Genomic DNA, 16087 nt, shown 5'->3' with positions numbered 1-16087 from the left:
CCAAGGATAGATTGGGCCAAAAGATCCATTGAAATGGGTTCTGATTATTGCCAGCAACATTGTTTTGGAAAGGAAGCTGTGAATCAAGAGACAACACCATCGATGAGTTTGGCCAGTCGTACTCAGACCATCTGTGCGTTGGAGAATCCCAAGATTCCGCAAGCATATCAGGACTTAGTCTCAGTTTTTGATGAACAAGAGGCCAAGAAGTTACCGCCACATCGAGAGTATGATTGTCGGATAGAGTTGGAGCCAGGAGCATTGTTGCCGTGTAGTAGAATATATGCGCTTTCAGAAGTAGAAAATCAACACCTAAAGGAGTATGTGGAGCAATATTTGGCTAACGGTTTTATCCGTCCATCCCAATCCCCAGTTTCATCTCCCCTCTTCTTTATTCCGAAGAAGGATGGCAAGTTGAGAACGTGTATCGACTATCGGGCCTTAAATTCAGTCACTAAGAAAAATCGATACCCTCTACCGTTGATTTCTGAACTGCTTGATCAAGTTAAGGAGGCGAAGGTGTACACCAAGTTGGATTTGCGTGGAGCCTATCATTTGGTGCGCATAGCTGAGGGAGATGAATGGAAGACAGCATTCCGAACTCGGCTGGGTTTGTTTGAATTTCAAGTTATGCCATTCGGTTTATACAATGCCCCAGTGGCTTTTCAACATTTTGTAAATGACGTGTTAAGGGAATTTTTGGATCGTTTCGCCGTTGTCTACATCGACGACATTCTTATTTTCTCAGCAAGTTTGGAGGAACATGTTCAACATGTACGTGCAATGTTGAGCAGATTATTGGAAAACCAACTGTTTGTCAAGTTGGAGAAATGCGTGTTCCATGCAAATCAAGTGGAGTTTTTGGGGTTTGTCCTGTCGTCCGACGGAGTTTCTATGGATGAGGCCAAAGTAAAGGCAATTATGGATTGGCCTTCTCCACAGAATGTAAAAGAGGTGCAGAGTTTTATTGGGTTTGCCAATTTCTACAGGCGCTTCATTCCACAATTTTCAGAAAATGTTTGCCCATTGACTCGTCTGCTTAAGAAGAAGACCACATTTGAATGGAATGACGACACTGAAAAGGCTTTTGTGGAACTTAAGAAGATTTATGTAACAGCACACGTTCTGCAGCACCCAAATCCTGAGGTACCCTTTTATGTGGAAGCTGATGCGTCTAATTTGGCAATTGGGGGAGTCTTGTCGCAAAGACACAAGGTTACTGGACAGCTTCATCCGGTGGCATACAGATCACGGAAATTATCTGCGGCAGAAATAAATTATTCAATTGCAGACAAAGAATTGCTGGCAGTGAAAGACGCATTTCAAGAATGGCGGCACTATCTGTTAGGAGTTAAGCATGAAGTGACGGTGTTCACGGATCATCGAAATCTGCAATTTTTAAGATCAGCGCGAACGCTCACCCCTAGGCAATTGAGGTGGTCTTTGTTTTTTGCCGATTATAATTTTGTGCTAACTTATCGGCCCGGCTCTGTGAATGGGAAGGCCGATGCCTTATCACGTCTCTACTCTGGTGATGACGTAGGCAAGAAAGAAGGTTTGATAATTCCATCGGAAAAAATAATCGGAGTCATCTCCTATCCAGAATTTGAACACAAGATAAGGAATTCTTTTTCAAAGGATGAATTGAGGAATTGGGTCAAGGAAGGAACCGGAAGGAAGATCAAGAATGGTATACCCTATTATTTGGAAAACCTTTTCGTACCCAATGAAGAGCTTCGTTTGAAAGTCATTCGACACTGTCATGACGATTTGCTGGCTGGTCATAAGGGAGTCACGAAAACTTTGGAATTAATTCAGCGTGAATTTTGGTGGCCCACCATGGAGGCTCAGGTGAGACAATATGTGGCGGCCTGTGAGCAATGCATGAAAGGGAAACCTTCTAGATCGGCCCCACAAGGGTTGTTGCAACCCTTGCCCCCAGCTCCCTATCCATGGCATACCATTTCCATGGATTTCATTGTGGATCTTCCCTCTAGTCAGGGCTACTCAACTATTTGGGTGGTGGTTGATCATTTCACAAAAATGAATCACTTTGTCCCATTGAAATCAATTCCAACAGCCCCTCAATTATCTGTCTTGTTCACACAACATGTAGTCAGGGCTCACAGAATTCCCAGGGTGGTTATTTCGGACAGGGGCCCTCAGTTTTCATCCTGAGACCGATGGGCAGACGGAAAGAGTAAATCAGGAACTGGAGCAATACTTGCACTTGTTTTTGATGGATCACGAGGGAGAATGGCCGAGTCTAATTTGGGCGGCTGAATTCGCTTACAACACTGCCCATTCCACCACGGGGTTTTTCCTTTTTACTTAAATTTTGGGAGACATCCAAACACCTTAGTGGGAAAACAGAAGAGTGAGGTCCCAGCTGTAGAAGAGGTAGTACAGGAGTTACAAGAGGCTTATAAGGTAGCTACTGACAATTTGATCAAGGCTAAGAGTTCCTATAAGAAACAAGCTGATAAGAAGAGACGAGCTAGTCCCATTTATGAACCTGGAGACAAGGTGTGGATTTCGACCCGAAATATGCGCCTTAAAGGGATTCGTAAATTTCAACCTCGTTTTGTGGGTCCTTTTCAAGTAGAGAGAATGGTGAATCCAGTGAGTGTGAAGGTTAAACTTCCACCTAGATTACGCTTACATCCGGTCTTCCATGTCTCTCTGCTGAAGAAGAATCCCACAAATTTGAGAATTAAGGGTCCGACAGCTTCTGTTCAAGTGCAATCTTTGGAAGAGTTTGAAATAAAGAGATTCATAGACTCCTAAATCAAGAAGGGGAAACAGTTCTATTTGGTTGATTGGAAAGGTTACGGCCCTGAGGAGAGAACTTGGGAACCTGTAGACCATTTGCATGCCCCTAGGCTAGTGAAAGAGTTTCATAGGACACATCCAAGTAAACCTAATAGGAGTGAGAGGGGGGCCTTGGTGGGAGGTACTGTCATGAGTGAAAGAGTTAGATGGGCATCTAGGCAAGAAAGACGCCAAAACAAACCTCAGTACACTCATCTCCTTTATGGGAGGCTGCGCCGAGTCCTTCCCCTGACTCTGGTTTCCCTATTGTTGCGAATTCTTTTAGGAACACAGTCGCGGAATTCCAAGATGGCCGCGCTTGACCAATGTGGATGTTAGGTGTAGTCTTTTACTCGCGAGCGACCGACCGCAGCTGTGATAGCGCCCGCTCGCGAGCACCGTTGCGCACTTCAACTGTATTCCTGTGAGAAAAGGCAGCGTTTAGCTAGAGCGCTGCTTTTCTGAGAAGACTCGAAGATTTTTGGGCTCTGGCAGTGAGAAGATGGACAGCTAAGTCACACTAGAGTGTTATGCTTGTTGTAGCGCAATAATTCTTTGATAAAACTGAATATACTATTCTGCATAACTTTTTGGGAGAATTTGTTATGAAGGCAACAGAATTCTCTTATTATAGGGATACAATTTCTGCATAGGATTGGATAATAGAGACTCAGAAGAACTATTAGTCAAGAAGGCAATTGGCAATTTGCATACGGATATTTGCCTATCAACTTTGAGAGAAAAAGAATAAATAGAACGAAGAACAAGACTGTACAATAGCAAGCTATGTAGATATAATTATATATATATAATTGTACTTACCTCCAGTCGCCCTCGACTTCTTTGCTGAAATACAAGAAGGAATAGTAAGGAGAAAGTAAACTACTGTGGTTACATGACATTGTTTGTTACAGGGTTCAACACCAAGAAGATATGAATCCAGTCAGAAGAAGACGAAGCAGTGGAGTCTCTCTTTCTCATTCCAACTCCCCTTTCCCCCTCTCTCCTAGTTGTGAGCATCGAAACTCGCAGCTAGGGTAGTCGGGAATTGAGGAATATGCATCGGCTCCTGTGGAAGCTACAGTTTGGTATTGGTACTTGACAAGAAGAGCCGGAGAAGCTGTGAGGAGGAACTACCACTTTGCTGTGTGCTTTGCTGTGTTGGCCTGCAGTGGCTGTTCTGTCTTGGGCAGTGAAAGGACTGGACTGAACTTTCTGCAATCTACTTTTGTGAGTTTCTCCAAGGGCTTGAGGTAGAGCTTGCCACCTGTTCAAGAAGTCTCAGGAACAGCAAATACTTCAAGCCCTTCTGCCCTCAGCACTGGGAGCTGTGTGTATTGTGCTGCAACAGAAGAAGAGCAACTCGAAGACGTCTACGATGCCACTGCCAACTCCGTGTCCTGACGGCACCGCAGAGGGCACCGTTGCAATGCCGCACCACGACCCTGGTCTCACCGGCAACGCCTGCAGATGCCGCCACCGAGCCACTGCTCGCACCGTGATCAGTGGGCATCGCATTCTGCACCGCCTCGCTTCACGACGACGCCTTGGTATCCCCGATGACGCCGCTCCACACTGGAATCGACGCTGCTGCTTGCACTGTGGTTCGAGGGCACCGCTCATAAAGTTACACGACGCACCGCCCTCATCCCACACCGCAGCCTTGGCCTACCAACGCCAGTGCCATCAACTCCAGTGCGTCAGCTGACGACAGCAACGACGACGACGCTGCTTGCACCGTGACCTGCCAGCACCATGACGAGCACTGCTTTCATCTCGCACAGTGACCCTGGTCTCACCGACGACGCCATCTGACGCCGCCACTGCTCGCATCAAGACCTGAGGGCACAGCATGCCGCACCACTGCACTTTGCACCGCAGCACCTGACGACTGCCGACGCCAGCGCTCCTGACTTCAACAAGGAGAAGTTCGATCTGCAATGAGTGTGTCTTCGAGGGCCCCGACGACCCCTGCACCGACCTCCGGAACCGAAGCCTGCGGACGCCATGTTTTTGGAAGCTCAAGGAGAAGTCATCGGCGCCCTGCATTTCTGAAAGGTACTGTTTGCGGGTCTTCCCGAGAACATAGCTGGCCCGCGACGCTGCTGTCAGCCAGAACTGTTTGGATTTGTTTGCAAACTGCACCGTGATAGCCCCGGACGGAGCTATCGACATGAAGGAAGTGTTTTTCAAGGTTATTTTGATAACTGAAGATTTTTAAGTACTGTATTGTGGATTTTTATCGTTTTGGTCTTGTCTTAGGTATATAAACATATTGGATAGTTTTCTAAACTGGTGTGGTGTCCTTTTGTAGTGCTTACACTGTATTACTGTTGGTAATGTGCAAATGCATTACACACTGCCTCTAAGATAAGCCTGACTACTCGTGCCAAGCTACCAAAGGAGGGAGCAGAGGTTATTTTAGGAGTGGAACTCCCTATCCTGACTAGAAAGAAGGGTCCCTATTTGGACAAAGGTGCAAGCCCTTGCCAACTAGAGACCCCCATTTCTAACATTGGTTGTCAGCGGTGAGGATAGGACTTGTGTTTGCACTTGACTTACAGTGATTGGTGTGCACTACTATCATATCGCAGACCATTACGTACCACATACTGTTTCACTTTCTTTTTGGCCTATTTTTGAGCTTGGCAGTTTAAACTTGCTACTTCATCATGCCTGAATCAAGAGCATTACCTGTTGCATCCCTGGAAATTGCCTTTGAGGAGGATAGGTTGGAATCCTACATTGTGAAAGAATTGAAAGTGATTTGCAAGAACCTGAAAGTCCAAGTCAGAGGCCTCACTAGGAAGGACGAGCTACACAAGGCGCTGTGGGTCTGGGTAGCAGCCAGACAGGCCAGCGATCAGTTTGGTGGTCTCAGTGGAGAGGCAGAGGAGCCTATTTGTAGGGTGGATGTGCTTTTGGGAGGGAGGGAACCCTCCAGGCTAGGTAAAAGTAACTTGTCCCCAGAAGAGCTGGAGGACAGGCGAGATGCAAGGAAGGTAGCGACTGAGTTAGAGAAGCTCAAGCTAGCCATGGAAGAGAATAGAATGTTATTAGATTATGAGATCAGAATGAAGGAGCTGGATCAAAGGAGTAGACCCAGCGCAGATGGTGGCAGCAATTCATTAGGACAGGCAGACAGAATCGTACACATCCCTAAGATTGTGGGCAGGGAGTTCAAAAAGGGAATGACATGAAGAGGTGTTTTCAGGGTTACGAGGCAGCGATAAACATGAATGGTGTCCCTGAGAAGAATTGGGGAGCAGGATTGTGGCCTCTGTTTCCACAGGAAGCCAGGGATATTTTGATAGCTTTGGGTAAGGGGCCTAACCTCACTTATGCTGATATGAAGGAAGCCCTTCTCACTAGAAATGGTCTCCCTCTCGAGAAGTACAGGGATATGTTTAGGTCCAGTAAGAAGTCTGAGACCAACACTTGGTTGGAATGTGTGGATTTGTTCTGCAGGTCACTGGATGGCTGGGTGAAGGGCAGTAATGTGACAGATTTTCTGGGGCTCTACAATTTGATTGCATGGGAGCACTTGTCTAGTCTATGTTTTGCAGATCTGTGCCAGCACCCAGTTGATAGTAAGCTGACTGATCCCAGGAAGCTTGCTATGGAGGCCGACCGCTGGGTGAGTACCAGGGTCCACAAGAAAGCATTTGGGGGAGACTCAGCCAAAGGTGGGCAGGGTCCCCAGCAGAAAAGTGGGGGGACATGGGTAAAGCACAGGAGTTGTCTAAAGAGCCCCAAACTAATACACAGGGTAAAGGTTCCTATTCCCCAGGAGATAAGAAGAGAGGGGTCTCTACTAGAAAGCCTGCTGAGACCGGCCCCCGCAAGTGTTTTTCATGTGACCAGGATTTCACCTGAAGGGGGACCCCAGGTGCTCAAAGGGGACGCAGCCACCCACTGGTGGGCAGACCAAGATGTTGACTAGTGTAGCGCTTGGGGAGGAGGGGTACCCACAGGAGGGTGGAGATCCCACAGAGGTTACCCTCGTCTCACTAGGGAGCAGTGAGATGGTCCCAGGAAACCAGGTGCCCCCTAACACAAAGAAATACAGCACCTGGGTGACCATCAATGGGAAAAGGGTAGAGCCTCTCAGAGATACTGGAGCCAGTGTGATCTCAGTCCGGTGTCACCTGGTCTCTGAGAAGCAGGTAGTCCCAGGGGCATTCCACCAAGTAGTTGCTGTGGACAACTCAGAGTGCCAGTGCATGGTGGCATAGGTTCCCTTTGAGTGGGGGGGTCTCAGGTCCCTTGAGGGTGGTTGTGAGCCCTACCATGCCTGTAGATTGTCTGCTAGGTAACGACCTGGAGCAGTCGTTATAGAAGGATGTTGAGCTCAGGTCTCACTTGGAGATGCTTGGGTTGCCAGAGTGGGCATGCGTGTCTACTCGATCAATGGCAGCCAGAAATGGTGATCAAGAGGACTTGGAGCCTGAAACAGTGGCCCAAGTCCCTGCCAAGAGAAAGGGCAGGGGGCGCGGGAAACTGGCTCCTGAAGTTCCCACGGACCAGGAGGAGGCTGACCTTGAGGGGGATGCCCTGTAGCCTACAGGGGAACAAGTAGTTGAGCTGGGGGACATCTCTGAGCTGACCCATTGACAGCAAGAAGGGGGTCCCACCAGGGAGGAATTCTGCAAGGAGCAGAAAGAGTGCCCTTTTCTGGAAGGTCTGCGGCGGCAGGCTGCAGGCCAGGCAGCTGGTGATCAGTCCTGGATCACATCTGATCTACTGGGAGAATGTTCTCCTGTATAGTGAGCCTAAAGTTGCTGATCCTAGGTCAGCCTGTGTGCTGGTGGTACCCCAGCGCTTCAGGACCTTCCTACTGGGTCTGGCTCATGACGTGCCTTTGGAAGGACATTTGGGGTGGGACAAGACCTTTGACAGGCTTATCACCCACTTCTTTTGGTCCCAAATTCAAAGCAAGTCAGATGGACACTGCAGGTCTTACCAAACTTGCCAGGCAAGTGGCAAGAGTGGGAAGAAGGTCAAAGCTCCTCTTCAACTTTTCCCTGTTGTTGGAAGACCCTTTGAAAGGGTAGGATTGGATATTTTGGGGCCACTGGATCAACAGCCATGGGCAACAGGTACATCCTGGTCTTGGTGGACCATGCCACTCTGTAACCAAAGGCAATCCCTCTCAGCACAACAATGGCATCAGTGGTGGGCCGGCCTTTAATGGGGATCTTTTCCCATGTGGGGTTCCTCAGAGAGGTGGTTTCTCACAGTGGGATCTATCTCATATCCAAGTATATGACATCCCTGTGGAAGGAGTGTGGTGTAACCTACAAGTTCACCACTCCGTACCACCTACAAGGTAACGGTCTGGTGGAGAGATTCAACCAGACCTTGAACGGCATGATTAAGGGTTTAACAGAACCCATGAGGTGTAAGTGGGACGTCCTCTTGCCATGCCTTCTCTTTGCATACAGGGAGGTGCCTCAGAGGTCTCTTGGGTTCAGTCCCTTTGAGCTCCTGTATGGCTACCCTGTCAGAGGACCTCTGAGTTTGGTGAAGGAAGGCTGGGAGGCAGCTCCCAGGAAAACTCCCCAGGATGTGTTTAGTTACATGCTGGCCTTCAGAAACCAAACTGCCTGCTTCAGGAAACTCAGTCAGGCAAACCTAGAAGTGAGTCAGGAAGAAATGAAGAAGTGGTATGACCAGAATCCCACTCTGGTCGAATTTCAACCTGGGTAAAAAGTGTGGGTCATGGCCCCAGTGGAACCTTGTGTCTTGCTTGACAAATGGACTGGACCATTTGAGATGGTAGAGCGCAAAAGTGACGTCACCTATCTGGTGGATTTGGGGACTCCCAGGAACCGTTTGCAGGTCCTCCACTTGAATCGCCTCAAGCCCCACTTCGAGAGGTCTGAAGTGAGTATGCTCTAGGTGACAGATGATGGGGTGGAAGAGGAGAGTGAGCCTCTCCCTGACCTCCTGAATACCAAGGAGCATGATGGGTCAGTAGAAGGTGTGGTCCTCTCCCCTACACTGACACCAGAACAGCAGAGGAACTGTCGCCAGTTGTTGGGCCAGTTTGCCCCACTGTTCTCTCTCACCCCGGGTGTTACCCAGTGGTGTACTGGTGACAGCCCTCCTGTAAAATACAAGATTTACAGGTTGACTGACCAGTTGAGGGCCAGCATCAAGGAGGAGGTCTCTAAGATGTTAGCGTTAGTGGTGATCGAGCCCTCCAACAGACATTGGGCCAGCCGAGAGGTCTTGGTCCCAAAGGCTGCTGCACCCGGTGTCACACCAGAACTATGGTTGTGTGTGGACTACCGTGGGCTCAACGCCGTCATCAGGACTGACGCGCACCCCATCCCCAGAGCTGATGAGCTCATTGATCGGTTGGGAGCTGCCCAGTTCCTCAGCACGTTTGATTTAACGTCTGGGTACTGGCAGATTGCCTTAACCGATGGGGCCAAGGAGAGGTCAGCATTCTCAACCCAGAAGGTCATTACCAGTTCCGGGTGATGCCCTTTGGGTTGAAGAATGCCCCAGCCATATTTCAGAGGTTGGTCAACCAGGTGATTGCTGGACTAGAGGATTTCACCTGGATGACATTGCTGTGTTCAGTTCCAGCTGGAAAGAACATTTGCAGCACCTCGGTAAAGTGTTGAGGGCTCTGCAAGGGGCAGGCCTCACGATCAAGGCCAGTAAGTGACAATCGGGCATGGTTCGGTGGTGTACTTGGGACATCAGGTAGGAAGTGGCCAGATGGCACCCCTACAACCCAAGATTGACCCATTCTGGCTTGGGAGCCCCCAAGACCCAGACAGAGGTGAGGGCCTTCTAGGGTCTCACCGGGTACTATAGGAGGTTTGTTAAGGGTTATGGCACCATTGTTGCCCCCTTAACAGAGCTGAATTCCAGGAAGCAGCCCAAGAAGGTGATCTGGACTGAGTCCTGCCAGAAAGCTTTTGATGCCCTGAAGGTAGCCATGTGCATGGCGCCGTGCTCAAGGCACCCGACTTCTCCAAGGAATTCATCGTGCAGACTGACGCTTCAAAGCATGGTGTGGGAGCGGTGCTCTCACAACTGATCGAAGAGGGCCTAGACCAGCCTGTAGTCTTCCTTAGCAGAAGACTACTCCCCAGGGAGGTGGAGTGCCATAGAAAGGGAAGCTTTTACTGTGGCACGGGCACTGACAAAACTGAGACCCTACCTGTTTGGGGCTCACTTCCGGGTTCAGACAGACCACAGGCCCCTCAGATGGTTGATGCAAATGAGGGGTGAATACCCAAAATGGCTGAGGTGGTCCATCTCCCTACAGGGAATGGACTTTACGGAGGAACACCGTCCTGGCACAGAACATGCCAACGCAGATGGACTGTCCAGGTTCTTCCGCTTAAGTGAAGAGAAGTCCCAGGAGGGTGGCTGGTTCTTCCTGCTTTCAGCTGGAGGGGACATGTGTTAGACTTGGCATCTTTTGGTGTGTTTCCCCTGAGTTTTTGCTTTCTGACATTCCGGTTTTGACTCTGATTTTGCTGGTGTAATGATTCTGCGCACTTTTCTCACTGCTAACCAGTGGTAAAGTGCAAGTGCTCCTTTAGTACAATGTGTTATTGATTGGTGTTTCCATGATTGGCCTATTTGATTTATGTGTTAATCCCTAGTAAAGTGCACTGTGCCTGCCAGGGCCCATAAATCAAATGCAGTTTGTGGGCTGCAGCACTGGATTGTGCTACCCACGCAAATAGCCCTTAAAGTGTAACTCTGGCCCGCCATTGAAGAGCCTGTGTGCAGTCTGGGACTGCCATGTCGACTTGGCAAGTGCACCCACTTGTCAGTCCCTAAACCTTCCCTTTTCTACATGTTAGCCACCCCTAAGGTCACCCAAGTTACTCCTGTGGGCAGGGTGCATTGTATGTGAGAGGTAGGACATGCCCTGGTGTGTGTGGCATGTCCTGATAGTATATTACAGCCAATTTCATTTTTCACTATTGCAAGGCTACCTGTTCCCAGAGGCCAGAATGGGCAGTTTGATTATAACATCTTATAATCCTAAATGACCCAGGGAAACGAATTTAGTATGCCTGGACTCAGAATGATGAAATACATCTTTTAGTGAAGTTGGTTTTAATATTCTGTGTTTGAAAATACCACTTTTAGAAAGTAGGTATTTTCTTGCCTAACCATTCAGCCTGCCTCTGCTAGCTTGTGTATTGCATGTCTGGATTGTGAGTGACAGAGGCTGGGGTGGCTCTGGGAGACATGGTGAGTCAGCACAAGGCTGAATAGACCTATCTGCATGAGGAGTGGTGGGAGGAGTAGCACCTGGACTTGAAAAGGGCTGTGCCTGCTTTCTAAAATACTGGCTCCACCTCCTGTGGTACGTCCGATGACCCTGCCCTGGCCCACACTGACAAAGGAAGATGTTGTGCACTGGCAGAATGCACCCAGAACTGGTTTGGACTAGGTACCAACACTCTCTGCCTTCAGAGAACAAAGCATTTGGTTGTATAAATATTGGGGCCCAAACCCCAGAAATTTATAACTCTTGTGGATCAAGAAGACTACCAGGAAGAAGAGCTGGAGAAGCTGTGAGGAGGAACTACCACTTTGCTGTGTTGGCCTGCAGTGGCTGCTTCTGTCTTGGGCAGTGAAAGGACTGGACTGAACTTTCTGCAATCTACTTTTTTTAGCTTCAGCTAATGGCATGGCACTAAGAAGTAGTCTAATCTGGACAGTGAGTGCATATTGTTGGGGTGCTTTTCCTGCCAGATGTCTGCCATCCCCATGGAGTTCAGGAAGGAGGCCAGTTGTGATTTCATCCTGGGTCTTTCTCCCGATGCCGTGATCCTGTCATGGTTCCTCTGTGTCGTTAGGTTGAGGTCTCCCCCATGAGCAAACGGGCTTCCACGATCCCTGTGATCCAGCTTCCTAATTTCCCCAGTGCCTCAGTCTGGAGACCAGGTGGCAGTACCAAAATGCAAGCAGCAGGGACTCTCCATTCCATCTTCCAAGCAATGCAGCCTAAAACCCCAGCTCATCTTCCCATGAGCGGGTGACCTGTAGCAGAAGGGACCTGCCTGCTAAAACCCCCCCCCCCTCGGGTTCCCCTGGAGAAACATACATGCGCCAGGAGTTTGTATCTCTCGTGGTGGAGAATCCTGCAATTGTTTACCCCAAGATGGGTTTCCTGCAGCAGGATAATATCAGGGTCATGCCTAGCCAAGTATTTTCACTGACCTCCTATTCAGCTTGTAACAGAGGCTCTTGATATTCCAGGAGAATACCTTTGGGCCGTCCCAGGTGTCACTTCCTATTCTATGTGTACTGCCATGGTATGTGAGTCTATATGATTTGTTCTCTCCTGCATCCCTCCCTGGTGTACCTATGAACTGCACCCTCCCAGCAACGTCATGCACCAGATCTGAAACTACCTGCCTCCCCAATGCCTGAGGCATCTGTCATCCCATCTCATGAACTTGATGAAGCATCTTCAACAGTAGAACAGTTCTTGCCTACAGTCATTGCACTGATAACAAGGTGAGGGGAGTGCCCTGCGAAGGTGTAATTGACTACCATCGGAGTGGCTAAACAGTACAAAAAGTTGCCCAAAGAGTGTATGCCGGAGAGGGTACCCCCATATTCCCATGGGTGCCTTAACTTATAGTGTCTACTGTAATCAGGGTGACCACAGGTAATGTCATCCTGTGAGGTGGCAGAATCACCCACTGTGCCCTCTGACTCCACTGTTAGTGCTGCCCATCTGTTGTCCCCGTTCAGGGACCTGTGTTGTCGGATACCTGCGACCATCTTGGCCCTTTCAAACTTTGCCTGATCCATCGTTGTTGCAGGCTGTGGCTGCCCCCAAGGTTTCTTACTAGGTTTTTGGTGCTGCAACTTGAGGGCCTTTGTGAGTGGGTATCAATTTGCCTCCAACCAGTTGCATACCTCTGCTACTGAGTCAAAGAAGTGAGACTTCCCTTTCATCTATGCCCTGTAGTTTTGCCTGAAAAAGCATTGCATATTTTAGCTCCAGTTTCCTCTGTTGATGCTTAACTGCTGGACTGACATGGTGAAGTCAGAGTAAATGCTAATTTTTTCTCCATCAATTTCCCAGGGACCATGAGCACATGTCACCTGCAGAGTGTAGTCACGGTCACAGAAATTCAGCAGTCTGCCACTATAGGCCTGGGAGGCGCTGTAGGTGCTGGAAGTTTGCTCTGTAGCCTATGCACCCTCTTTATTGTGAACATCTTCAAGGCCTTGCATTCCAGTACTATTGACAGAAACCAGTATTTCAAAAACATCTGCACACTGCCACCCACCCCGCATTTTGGAACCCTTACCTGCTGCATATTGGTACCCCAAGATCGTCCCTTAGTATCCTTCACTGTCTCCAGCAGCGTATTGTTATCATCTACATGGTACTGTCTGCCAATGCAGGTACCACCCAGGACAGTGAGTATTCAGTTTGGCACACCCGCTGTGACAGTTTTTTATGGTTGCTGCGTAGGATCCCCAGATCAAGCACCACTGCAAACATTTTGGTCTTTAAGGCGGCCTTGTTAGCCCTAATCCCCACCAAGATTGTCACCATGTGAGCTTCCGGTCCCTGCTCAGTGTTCGTCAGCTCCTGGCTGGGCTGATCATCCCTGCGGCGGGGAGGATCAAATATGGCCCCATCATCTGGGACCTGGATCGCACCAGTGCCCTGCATGGGGGAGGTTCCAGTTGTCGATCCTCTTGGCTTGATGAGGGGGGCCAAACAGCTGTTTCCAGGACCACCTCTCTTAGGACCCCCAGGGCTTCCAATTGAGGTCCAGAGGGTGTCCCCCGCACAGGGGACACCTTACGCGAGGGTACGTCATCACTTCTCCCCTAGCCAGCACACACAACCCAGGGGGCCAGACAGCCAGCCTCTGTAGCTGAGGCCGAGCAGGGGTCAGGCGCCCCGGCAGGAAGCCGCAACCACCCCCATAGGCACAAGCACTGCACCTCAGAGTTTGTGTCATGGTTCTCCTGTTGTCTGGTGGGTCTCGGCCACTTCCTTTTTCAACATGGCCTCAGTGGTCCAGCTCTGCACAGCACAGATGGACCCATGGGGTCACCAGCCTGTTCAGGCATGCCCGCACTCACTGTGTGTCTTCGCATGGCTCCCACAAGGAACCCCAGGAGACTCCAATACCCACAGCAGCTCCTCAATATTAGGCCCCAGAGCCCCTGCCAGACCATGCCCACTTCAGTGCAGCGGAGGGCTGAGGTGGCAGCAATCCTCCCCCAGGGGTCTGGCAGCCACAGCCTGCCACCACAAGGCAGGTCACCGAAATCGCTTACACATGGTGGCAGCTGCAATCTTACCCTGCCCTGATCTCAAGCCACCACCAGTGTCTCAATGAGGGCTTTTTGTGGCCAGGCTGCCTGGCTCCCACACAGACCATGTCTGCTTCAAGTCTCTGGTGGGCTTGGACCGCCACAATCCCTGCTCAGGTGCCAGGCCGCCACAACTCATCTCTCCCAAGAACGTCTTCCTGGACTTTGCAGCCAAGCTCACAGATGAAGACCTCCTTTGACCTTCTTCTTGAGGCATGGGACACCCACAGCTGTTTTTCCACTGTCGCCTATTGACTGGTCTGGTGGAGAAAGGAGCCTTCTGCAGGGCCGGGCACCAGAGCTATGGGCTCATGCGACCAACTCCATGGAAATTTGGCCATGACCCCATACAATAGCTCTGGGTGTCCACTTGACAACAGTTTGATGATTCTTTTAATTTTTATTATCTAAATCCCTTGTGATCCTAACAATGAGTATATGACTGGATTTTCAGAGAAGTATTCGTTGAGACATGAAAAAAAATTGGCAGCTGTGCAAATGTGATACATTTGTTGTGATTTAAGGTTCTGGTATGTTTTGCAGGGTACCCCAATATAGGCTTGAGTAGTCACCTGACACTTCACCTACATTTACGGTACCATGGTACTACATAACAGGTTTTCGTATTGACCTTTTACCTAGTTAAGCGCTGCATAAACGTAGTGTGGTTTTCCCTGAAAACTGGCATCATTAATTGTGCATAAGGATTCTCAGACTCAGCAGGATTTTCATCTTCTGCATAATATCTATGTATAAGGGTCGTCCCTTTCGTCATCCTCGGCAGACACGACACAGCAAGGTAGCATCCCCTGAGGGTACCTTTTGGATATATATACACCACATCTTTGCCGGGGTAGACGAGAAAGACTTCCATGCTGACACACTGACTCGAGAGGCTGAGGTTCCTTGCAAGCAGACACTCTAGCATGCAGTGGTCTGACATCCCTCATGGGGTGTCCATCTCGAGACTAAGAAAAGTCCCACAGTCTCTCACTTCAAAGGGGGTGGGTTCATCCTAGGGGGATTCTTGGCTCTACACCTACATACATGCTAGGTAAACTTAGGTACATCTAATTAGGGTTGCATTGTAGCAGTATGCATTATTACTGTCATGCATTTATTTGCTTGCCTTTATTCATTGTTTTTAGCACTAGTGTAGAAGTTTACCATGCATTTACTCTGTTGGTGCTTATAATCATTTATATCTGTGTCTGTCTTATGGTTGTTTCAGTACACCTATTTTGCATTAGAATGGCACTGATTAAATAAATGCTTATAGAAAAAGTCCCCACCGTTTATTCTGTGTAACTCTCTGAGACAAAGTGAGCATGAGTGACTGAGCTAAAAGTATTGTACTGTTTCCACGAACCCTGATGGGACAGGGTTGTCATGTTCGATAGTTGCCAGGAACTATTCTCTCCTTGGTAAGAGAAGTTTTCAGTGGCACTGTGAGTTAGCTGGTATACTGGCGAACATACCCAGTGGGGGTGCCTGGAATCAGTCTGGACACCAATCTCACAGTTTATGTTGCGTAAACGCGCAGATCCTATATTGACAGTTCAATAGTGTGCATTTTCGAAATGAAAAGCAGTAAAAAACAACAGTCAACTGTCCACATGGTGGTAGGCCAGGTGACTAGAGCACTCGATGCCAGTCTGACTCCACTTTTCTTTTCCTAGACAGTGTTATCAGGTGTGTTGATCCAGCCAACTCATTAAAATGAACCTTGATTACTGCTTCCACAATACATTGATATGTTAAACCAAAACGCATCAGTGGAAATGTTAAGGCCCGGTGACATGAGGTTATCAGTTTACCCGACATATGATTATATTTCTAATGCTACCCAAGAAGCAGCACACCAGGTGTAGGGATGGACAGGGACCTAACAGCCTGCAAATAAGTGTGGAGTACATCTGGACCCGTTTGTGGGCTGGTT

Source organism: Triturus cristatus, chromosome 3_1 (genome assembly GCF_964204655.1).
Source record: "Triturus cristatus chromosome 3_1, aTriCri1.1, whole genome shotgun sequence".
In the NCBI taxonomy this organism is placed as follows: Eukaryota; Metazoa; Chordata; class Amphibia; order Caudata; family Salamandridae; genus Triturus; species Triturus cristatus.
The sequence above is the reverse complement of the archived record's forward strand: the minus strand, read 5'-3'. Positions refer to the sequence as shown.